Source organism: Trichosurus vulpecula, chromosome 2, assembly GCF_011100635.1.
Source record: "Trichosurus vulpecula isolate mTriVul1 chromosome 2, mTriVul1.pri, whole genome shotgun sequence".
NCBI lineage: Eukaryota > Metazoa > Chordata > Mammalia > Diprotodontia > Phalangeridae > Trichosurus > Trichosurus vulpecula.
In genome coordinates, this window is record NC_050574.1 from 12,688,817 (window position 1) to 12,698,269 (window position 9,453).

Below are 9,453 nucleotides of genomic sequence, written 5' to 3' on the forward strand. Positions count from 1 at the left end.
GCGCAGACACAAATTCGAGACTACGAGTACCAGAATGCTTTGGGCTCCGCTCCAGAGAGGGGAAAGGGGGCGGGGCCGGGAGAGATTGCAATGGTTGGAGGGAAGAGGCGGGGCTGGAGGGCTACGGGGCGGGGACTGACAGGAGGAGGGGACCGGAAGACTAAAGGGAGGGGCCAGGTGGGAGACTGACGGGAGGGGTGGGCCTTACTCCTCAAAGTCCTCCATCCAAACCAGGAAGACCATACCATCAAGGCCACCCACTTCCAATTACGGAGGGAGAAACTGAGGCCCGGGGGCTTGACCTAGGTGGCCCAGGCTGTCGGCGGCAGAGCCAGACCCCGAGTCCAATCCTGGGGGAGGCTGTGGGGCGGGGAGCCCTGGGAGGTGGAAGAGTGAGGGGGCCCTGGAGCCCCTGGATGGGTCTTCAGGCCCTGCCTCTGCCTCAGGCTGACATGCTATGTGACCTTGGGCGGGTCACTGAACCTCTCTGGACCTCAGTTTCCCCATCTGTACAATGGGGGGTGATGGTGACAACTCAGATTGAGCGAGGGCCATCGATCTCTAATGAGGAAAGAGTTCCATAGCAATGGACTTTGGCACTAGGGTTATATAAATGTTCAGTTATAAATTTTCCTCTAAGGATCCACATAATCTGTCGGGTAGTCTCATTATATTTCTCTTTAATATAATTTTTATTATTTCCAAGGTGCAGTCATTGGATCACTGATTAGTTAGCATGACTTTTTTTGGTTTCCATTTTGTTCACACTTCCCTTAATAAATCATAGTAATAATTGCTAACATTTATACAATGTTTTAAGCTTTATCAAGTGCTGTACATATAATATCTCATCTGATACAATGATCTTGTGAAATAGGTGTTATTTTTTCCTTTTTAAAGAAAAAGAAACAGGTTCAGAGAGCTTAAGTGACTTGTCTAGGGTTAATTAATCCACCAATCAACAAACATTTATTGAGTAATCACTATGTGCCAGGTACTGTACTAGGTTTTGGTGATACAAATATAAATAATGAAACAATCTCTACTCCCAAGGAGTTTATATTCTATTTGGGAAGGCAACAAGTACATATATAAGTATATGCATAATAAATACAAATAAATACAAGGTAGTTATTGAGGGCAATAGTGATTGGGACAATCAGGAAAGATTTCACGTAGAGAGTGGTGCCTCTGCTGCATCTAAAAGGAAGAGAGGCAAAAGTGAGGAGGTAGGACCTTCCAGGCAGAGAGGAGACCCAGTGCAGACACGGATGAGAGATGGAGTGCTATGCAGGAGAAACAGAAGGCCAGCTAGGCTGGAGTACAGGGTGTGGGAGGAGGAGTCAAGTATAATGAGGCTGGGAGGATAGTGAGGTTAGGTTATAAAGAGCTTTAAGAGCTAAACCGAGGAATTTGTATTTTACCATAGTGGCAATAGGGACCCACTGGAACTTGGCAAGCAGGGAAGCGGCATGAATGGATCTGTGCTTCAGGAAGATTGCTTTGGCAGCTAGGTAGATGATGGATTGGAGTAGGTGGAGAGATTTATGTCTAGGAGACTGTTATGGTCAAAATAATGTAAACTGAGGCATCAAGTTCTGAGCACGATCTATTTATTAGTGAAGCATGAACTTACCGATAAATAGGATCTCAGCTTCCTCAACAAAGCCAAGATCCCTAATGAGGGGGACAGCTCTCTTTTATAGATTTTGGGGAGTACAGAACAAAGAACATGACTTTGTAGGCAGATAACAGGTTAAGATTGGTTACAAGAGGTCAACATCATGAACGGCAAGATCAATACCATTGGTTACAGAGCTGAGGCATGGAGAGCAAGATGATTGGATGGGAATTGGGAATAAGGGGCTAGCAACGACTCTCTTTCCCTCCTGTGATTAAGAAATGTTCTACCTGCAAAGTTAGAGATAGTGAGCCAGACTTCTTTGGATAACAAACCAGACATCCTTGAAGGATAGCTTGGTGTTGTAAAGATACTAGACCAAACTCCCTGGTGTCCACCTACATTCCCCAAGAATAAGAATAGAATGGTGATTAGCAGGAAAACTGGATTTCTCAGCTTAGCTCATTACAGACCAGCTGAATTTCTGAACTAAGTTCAGAGACAAAGAACCATGACTTGGGCAATTAGAAGACAAAATCAATTAACTGTAAACAGGGTCAATTAAAAAGACAGAATCAGTCTGATCATTTTAAGACCAATTACGGAGCTATTGCAATAATTTAACCATAGCTGGTAAGCATCTTAAGCAGGATGTGAACTCAAGGCTTCTAGACTTCAAGTCGATCATCATGCTGCTGCTCATGTGGCTGAGTACTCATTACAATTTTTATTTGCTTTTCTGACTTAAAAGCTTCCATAAAGTTGTGGTCTCCTTCTAATACATTAATGTAGCTAATGTTTAAAAGAGCCTGGCCTAGTTGTTGTGGCCCATGTATAGAATCTTTGCTAGTGGGATGGGGGTGGGGACACTGAGCTTGGTGAATGGCTTGAGTTGGGGAGTTCTGAGCTACCATCAGTCAAGCATCTGCACTGGCATCAATATGAACCTCCAGCAGGCAGGGCCAATAAGCTACCTAAAGAAGGGTGAACCAACCCAGGTCAAAAAAACAAAATAGGTTAAAGATTCAGGGGAGCTGGTGACACAGATTACCCTCTGAGCCTGGAGTCAGATTTGGAGACCTGAGTTCCAATCCAGACTCAGACACATACTTCACAGAGTTGTTGTAAGGATTAGCACAGTGCCTGGCACATAGTAGGAGCCATATAAAAGCTTATTCCCTTTTCATCTTACTCAGGGCTGATCGGTATTGAGATCCAGCTAAACAAACAAACAAAAAGTCTGAGGCTTCTCTCCTGTAATTCCCTGGACATTTTATGTGTCTAACAAGGATAGGAAATCCAGGGACCTGGGAATGAATCGCTAGGGACTTTTAACACAACAAATGTTGATGACCATTGCTTAATGTTGTGCTATGGTGAGATGTTTCAGAAAGAAAAGAGAGCTTCTATGTTTAATGGGAAACAAACTACCCTTGAAAGAATGAGACCCAGCATGAGTAGTGAACTTGCAGTGTGGCATAAGTGGAATCATTCTGCCTGTGTAATGGGGGAACTGACCAACGAGACCTTAGATCATGGATAATATACCCTACCAGGTATTAACCCAAGTGGAGGCTTGGCGAACCTGTTCCAGACATGTTTCTAATAGGTGTGAGTAGTTCCTGTTTCCTGCAGGCTTACCACATAGTGATGAAAAACAGGCTTTTAACGCCTGCTAAACTAAAATTAATAGCTTTCAGTTTTCTACGAGGTAGAAATGCTGTGAGTCTCTGGGTGAGGAAATAGGCATCAAGCCCTATCTTCCACCAGGTGGCCACGAACACACGCCATCTCTGGGTTTTGGAGTTTTTTTTTTTAAATCTCTTGTGTTTATTCTTTCCTGATCACAGATGACTAAATATTCAGAGACAGAATTGATCAGGTTATGATTGTATGAGCTTTGAAAAGTTGAGTCATCAGAATCCACCAACTAGTGTCAGTAACATAGTCTGCTAGTAGCCACAACAACCAAATCCAGAGACAAGACCATGAAGCAGGTGAGTAACCTGCTTGATCCAGAGCAGCTGAGCATGGGAATGATTCATACATCAGCTATATACATCTAGAAGTGAATTTGATGGGAACTATGCTAAGTGAGAAAAGAATTCGCAAGGCCAAGAAGTACCCCCTCCCCTTCACTTGAGAAGGGAAGACTCTGTAGCAACCACTTTGAGTCCAATATCCCCAGAGAATGAGTGGGTATGTATGAGGGAGTCTGTCTCTCAGTTTGGGGAATTTTGTTGTACTTAGGACCTTGCTAAACCTTCCCAGAAAATATCCCTTAGTAAAAGCTAATTGATGTTAATTGGTGAATTGAAGCTAGGGAACACGATAATTTATATTAATCGATGAAATGATGCTAGGGACTGGGAGAGTGATCCTAGAGCCTGTATACTAGTCAAACAGATGACCTTCTCCCTTCCCTCCCAAACCATTTTCCTCCCCTCTCCGAGACTGGCAGCAAAACCAGGTCATGTTACAAACTGCAGAGAGACATGTTGGAGACCAGCTAGAGACAGTATGGCAGTGTTTTAAGCTGGGGTCTAAGGGAAACAGCAAATGGTAACCATACCTCATAGAAGACCAAGATGGCTCTTGAACAGAAAGCTTTTGCCTAGATAGTCAGCCAAGACTGGATGTTGGTGAGAGTATTCTTCCCCTTTACCCTTGAGATGTTGGACATTGTGCAGGGAAAGGGAAATTCCCCTAGCAAAAGCATTTGGGCTTCAAAGGCTTGGTGGGGGAGGAGAATACGTGGGTTAGAAGTTGAGGTTTCAGACTTCTAGAAGTGTCTTCTTAGATGTTAACTTTTGATTACACTCACTAAACTTATATCTCTCTATAGTGTGAGTGCATAGTCCTTTTAGGTCAAAAAATGAGGAGAAAAAATTCCTCTGAGAATGGGGACGTGAACCAGAGTGACAGATTATGAATTGTTATTGGAAAGCTGCATGATTATGAATTGTTACTGGAAGGCTACATGTTTTACATGCTGGACTAAACGAAGTGAGGTAGAACTCTGGCTGACGATAGGTAATAAAAGGAAGACAGGGAGTCAGAGATCTGGGAAAGTCAATCCTGCATGGGCAAAGGGACTGAAACGAACCCAGAAGTTTGAATTGCTCAAGTTCAGAATGCCACCTGGTGTCTAATGCCGAGATTACACTCTGAATCGCTAGTCTAGCCCTGCCTCCTAGAACTTTAGTAGATGAAACAGCTCTTGCCTGTGTGAAAGTAGAGAGTATTATGAGTATTTCATCAGAATACTTCACTCCTTATTTGCATTTAATTTTGAATTAACCTGTTTCAGCTATTTGATCAATATACATTATCAAAATCCCTGCCCATTATTAGCTCTTTCATCAAGAAAGAATGAGTGTTTATGACTTAATTGAAGAACCATCTTTTCTTTTCCCATAATGGAACATGTACATTTAGGCAGAATAGGTAGTACTATGCTATAGGCCCACTTTCTTTGACTTTCAGTCAGTGCACTCAATGCAGCCTCTGAGGCTGAGATGCAACAGAGTATGGATCCATTCTCTGCCACTTGTGCTCATTTTGGCCTAACAATTAACAGCAAGGAAACAGGTGCTCCACCAGCCAGCACCACACCATTCATACACGGAACCACTGGTTACAGCAAATGGAGAAATTTTGAATGCTGTGGATAAGTTCACTTACCTTGGCAGAATACTTTCAAAGGATGTACGCACAGATGAAGTTGATGCGGACATTGCCAGAGCTAGCTCAGTGTTTGTGAGGCTCCAAAGGAAAGTATGAGAGAGAAGAGGCATTTTACTTCTCTACCAAACTGAAAGTCTGCAGAGCCATGGTGCTGACCTCCTTGTTGTATGCCAGTGAAACCTGGCCAGTCTCCCAGCACCATGCCAGGAAAGTGAATCACTTCCATTTGTATTATCTTAGGAGGATTCTGAAGATCACCTGGCAGGATGAGGTACCAGAAACTGAGGTCCTTACTTGAACTAAACTGCCAAGCATTCAGACTCTGCTGCAGAGAGGGCAACTCTGATAGGCTGGCCACGTTATTTGAATGGCAAATGTATGCTTGCCTAAAAGACTATTTTACTGAGAACTCACAGAAGGCAAGCACTCACCTGGAGGTCAGAAGTGATAAAGAGACACTCTCAGGGTCTCTCTGAAGAATTTTGGAATTGATTGTGAGACATGGGAACCAAAAGGGATTACAGAGTAGAGGGACTAGTTCTGGACTTTGACACTCCTAAAAAATACACAAGCCTAAAAATTCCCCGGATGCCTTCTTCCCTTTTTATAGAAAAAGAGGTAATGAACCAAAAACAGTTGATGAGGGAAGTAAAATTTGCAGCTTCAGTGAGATCAGCTCAGGGCTTCACTACTGCATCTCAGAAGTAGAAACTTTCTGAGAACCTGGGGCCAGGAAGATTGAGGAGTCAGTGTATTATGGTGTTTCCGCTGAGGATACCGCAATTAAGGATGTGTAGGTGGTTTAGCTATGTCCTCATAGCAGCCTGGTGCCTAACCTCCAAAAAGAAAGTAAAAAGTAAAAACATTTAAAAATAAAAGCCTATACTTTGATAAGTAGGCGTAGAATGTTTCAATTTTAGCAAAGCACAGAATAGTTTTATGCTATTTTTGTATCTATGAGGGCAATTTGTTGGCAAAATGATAGTAGTGTTCAGTAGATTCCGAAAGAGTGAAATGACTAGAATCAAAAAGAACTAATATTTTGACATCCATTGAAAGGAGGCCTCTAGTAGAATGGCCCAGGGATTTGTCCTTGTCCAAATGCTATTCATTAATTCTATCAAGAGCTTGGATGAAGGAATAGAGACTATCCTTGACAAACTTACAGATATATGAATCTGGGAGGAAAAAGCTAACTCTGAGAAGCAGCAGAGTCAAGTTCCAGAAAAATCTTGATTGACCAGAACAACAGTCTGGATTGAATGGTAAGATACTTGGAAGAAACACCTGAAGGTTTATACTTGGATTTTAAAAAAATCAGAGCGTCAACAGCTCATGTGAAAAAGATCTGGGAATTTTAGAAAACTGCCAGTTCAATGAGGAAACAACTATATAGCAGGCTTAAAAGGGGTGGGGGGTGGGGGGCAATACTATCCCTATGCACTTAAAGAATCTTAGGGACACAAAAGGGACAGTTCTGCTGTGCTGACAAGCCACACAAATCTCAGATTTCATCAAGTGGTTCAGTGAACAGATAGGGCAGTTATGGAGTATATGGAGATTTATTACAGGCACATACAGGAATAGCTATCAATCAGTGGTATAAAAGGCATTGAGTACAGTTCACTGCAAATCCTAGTTTGGCAGCACAAACAGCCATGTGTTGCTCCAGATTCCACATTACTCAGGAAAAAGCAGATTCCACTGATAGAATTAACCAGTAATCTGCCAGAGATGGCCATGCCATTCTAAATGCTCCATCATGCACCCCAAGGGATCAGTGGAAGAGAACTGACATACTGGAATATTTTTTTCCAGAGAACAAAGGATGGAGGAATCCTGTTGAGCAAGTGGCCTGAAGCTTGGGCCTTCACCATTGTTCCAAGAGGACATCTTCCCTGGGCCTACAATTAAGGGGAATTCAGAACACTGAAAAATATCAGGAAACATTGCTGGGTAGTATATCAATAAAATAACATTCAAAACACCTATCAAGGTTAACAGTACTACACAGAAACATGTTGAAACTGCCAATTTAAGGACTTATTTTGTTTTCAAAACCTGGTATTCTTTGGAAAACCACCTGCAGAATTTATATAAGGCATACCATGTGTATAAATTTATTAAGATTTATTTCATTTGCAAGAATGATTCAGCATTAGCAGGAGACAAAATCACAACCCCCCACCCAAAAAAAACCCCATATAACAAGGTTACTTGCCAGTAACCAAACTATTGAGAGCTTCTGAAGTTACCAATTTTCCATGCCTTTATTGATGGGGTCATGGTTATCCTGTCCTATCTGTAGCGACCACCCTCCATCTATATTTGTGGGGAAAGAACCATTGGATCTTCTGATAAGATAAAGTCACCCTGAAGAACCAAGTCCCAAGATAAAGTCACTTAAAGAACTCAGAATCTATGTTTTGGGTAGAATTACTCATGGAGTAAGTCACAAATGGCATAAAATTTGCCTGTAGCTACTCATCCCAGGAGTCACTTCTGCCTTATCAGATATCTATAGCATCTGGCCCATACTTTACTTTCTGTCCCACTTCTGCTATTATTCTTAATGATTTCAACATTTGTTATGCAAAACTATAAAGTCAAATGGCATAATCAACATATACCTCACATTTAACCAGCAGAGCAAATAGGCACAACCTGGACCTTGTCACCACATATCACTGCTTCGTCTCTATATATCTCAAATTGACTTCCCTATTTCTCACCCCAACTTCTTTTCTGATCATTCCTTCCACAACCAAATGTCAATGGAACTTACTCTAAATCCTCAATAATACCTCAATTCATTCATATCCTACACACCAAATCCACTCCAAAACAGCAATCTATCCTTAACTATACTTTAAGAGAGGGCTTCCGGGGCAACTAGGTGGTGCAGTGAGTACAGCACCAGCCCTGGAGTCAGGAGGAACTGAGTTCAAACCTGGCCTCAGACACTGGACACACTTCCTAGCTGTGTGACTTTGGGCAAGTCACTTAACCCCAATTGCCCTACCTTCCCCCCTCCAAAAAGAAAAAGAGGGCTTCCATGGCATACTACTTTAAAGATGTCTCAAGAAAACCTTAGTTTACTTGACTTTCCAATATGACTAGCACAACAATCTGTACTTCTGGATTTGTCTCACTTTCTGCTTTGTTCACACCTGGTTCTAAGAAGAAAAACAAACAAAAACCCTTCAGGAGAAAGTCAGAATCAAGAAAATCTGTCCCACTACAAATTCATGCTACTGACTTCCTAGTTTTACTTACCAATGCTAACAGAAACTTAACACTAATTGCTCACTTAAATCTTAGCCTCCTGCCAAGTTTCTCTTCAGCTGTCCAACTACAGCCATTCCTATCCTGATCACACTCTCCTTATAAAAAAAAAAGTGGGGGCAGGGAGGGGTTACACCAAGTTTGTCTTCCTTTCCCTAACAAATTCCCTTGTTAATCACTCAAGTGGACTGAAAATACAAAGAAAGGCAACAATGGTCCTTGACTTTAAGGAGCTTACATTCCAATGGGGGAGACAACACGTAAACAACTACTACCATACAAGGTGCATACAGAGTAGATGGCAGGTAATCTGAGAGAAGGCACTAGCAGCTGGGTGGACCAGGAAGGGCCACCTGAAGAAAGTGAAATTTGATCTTAGTCTTCGGAAGTCAAGAAAACTAAGGATCAGAAGGAGGGAGAGTGTTACATACATGAGGTACAGCCAGTCAAAAGGCAAGGAAATGGAAGACAGAGTGTCATGTTGGTACTGAAAGTAGGCCAATATTGATGGCCTGTAGAGTGTGTGAAGAGGAGTAAAAGTGTAAAAAGAATGAAATGATAGGAAGGGGCTAGGCTGTGAAGATCTTTCAATGCCAAACAGAGGCTTTTATCTTTGATCTGGGAGGTAATAGGGAGCCACAAGAATTCACTGGATCAGGGAGACTGGGAGGGTGACATGGTCAGACCTATATTTTAGGAAAAGCAATCACTTTGACAGCTGAATGGAAGATGCACTGGAACAAGAAGAAACATAAAAGTCTATCGGCTATAGTTCAGGAGAAGTGATAAGGACCTGGAACAAGGCTGGTGACAATGTGAGTGGTGAGAAGTACACAAAAGATATATGAGGTGAGTTAGTT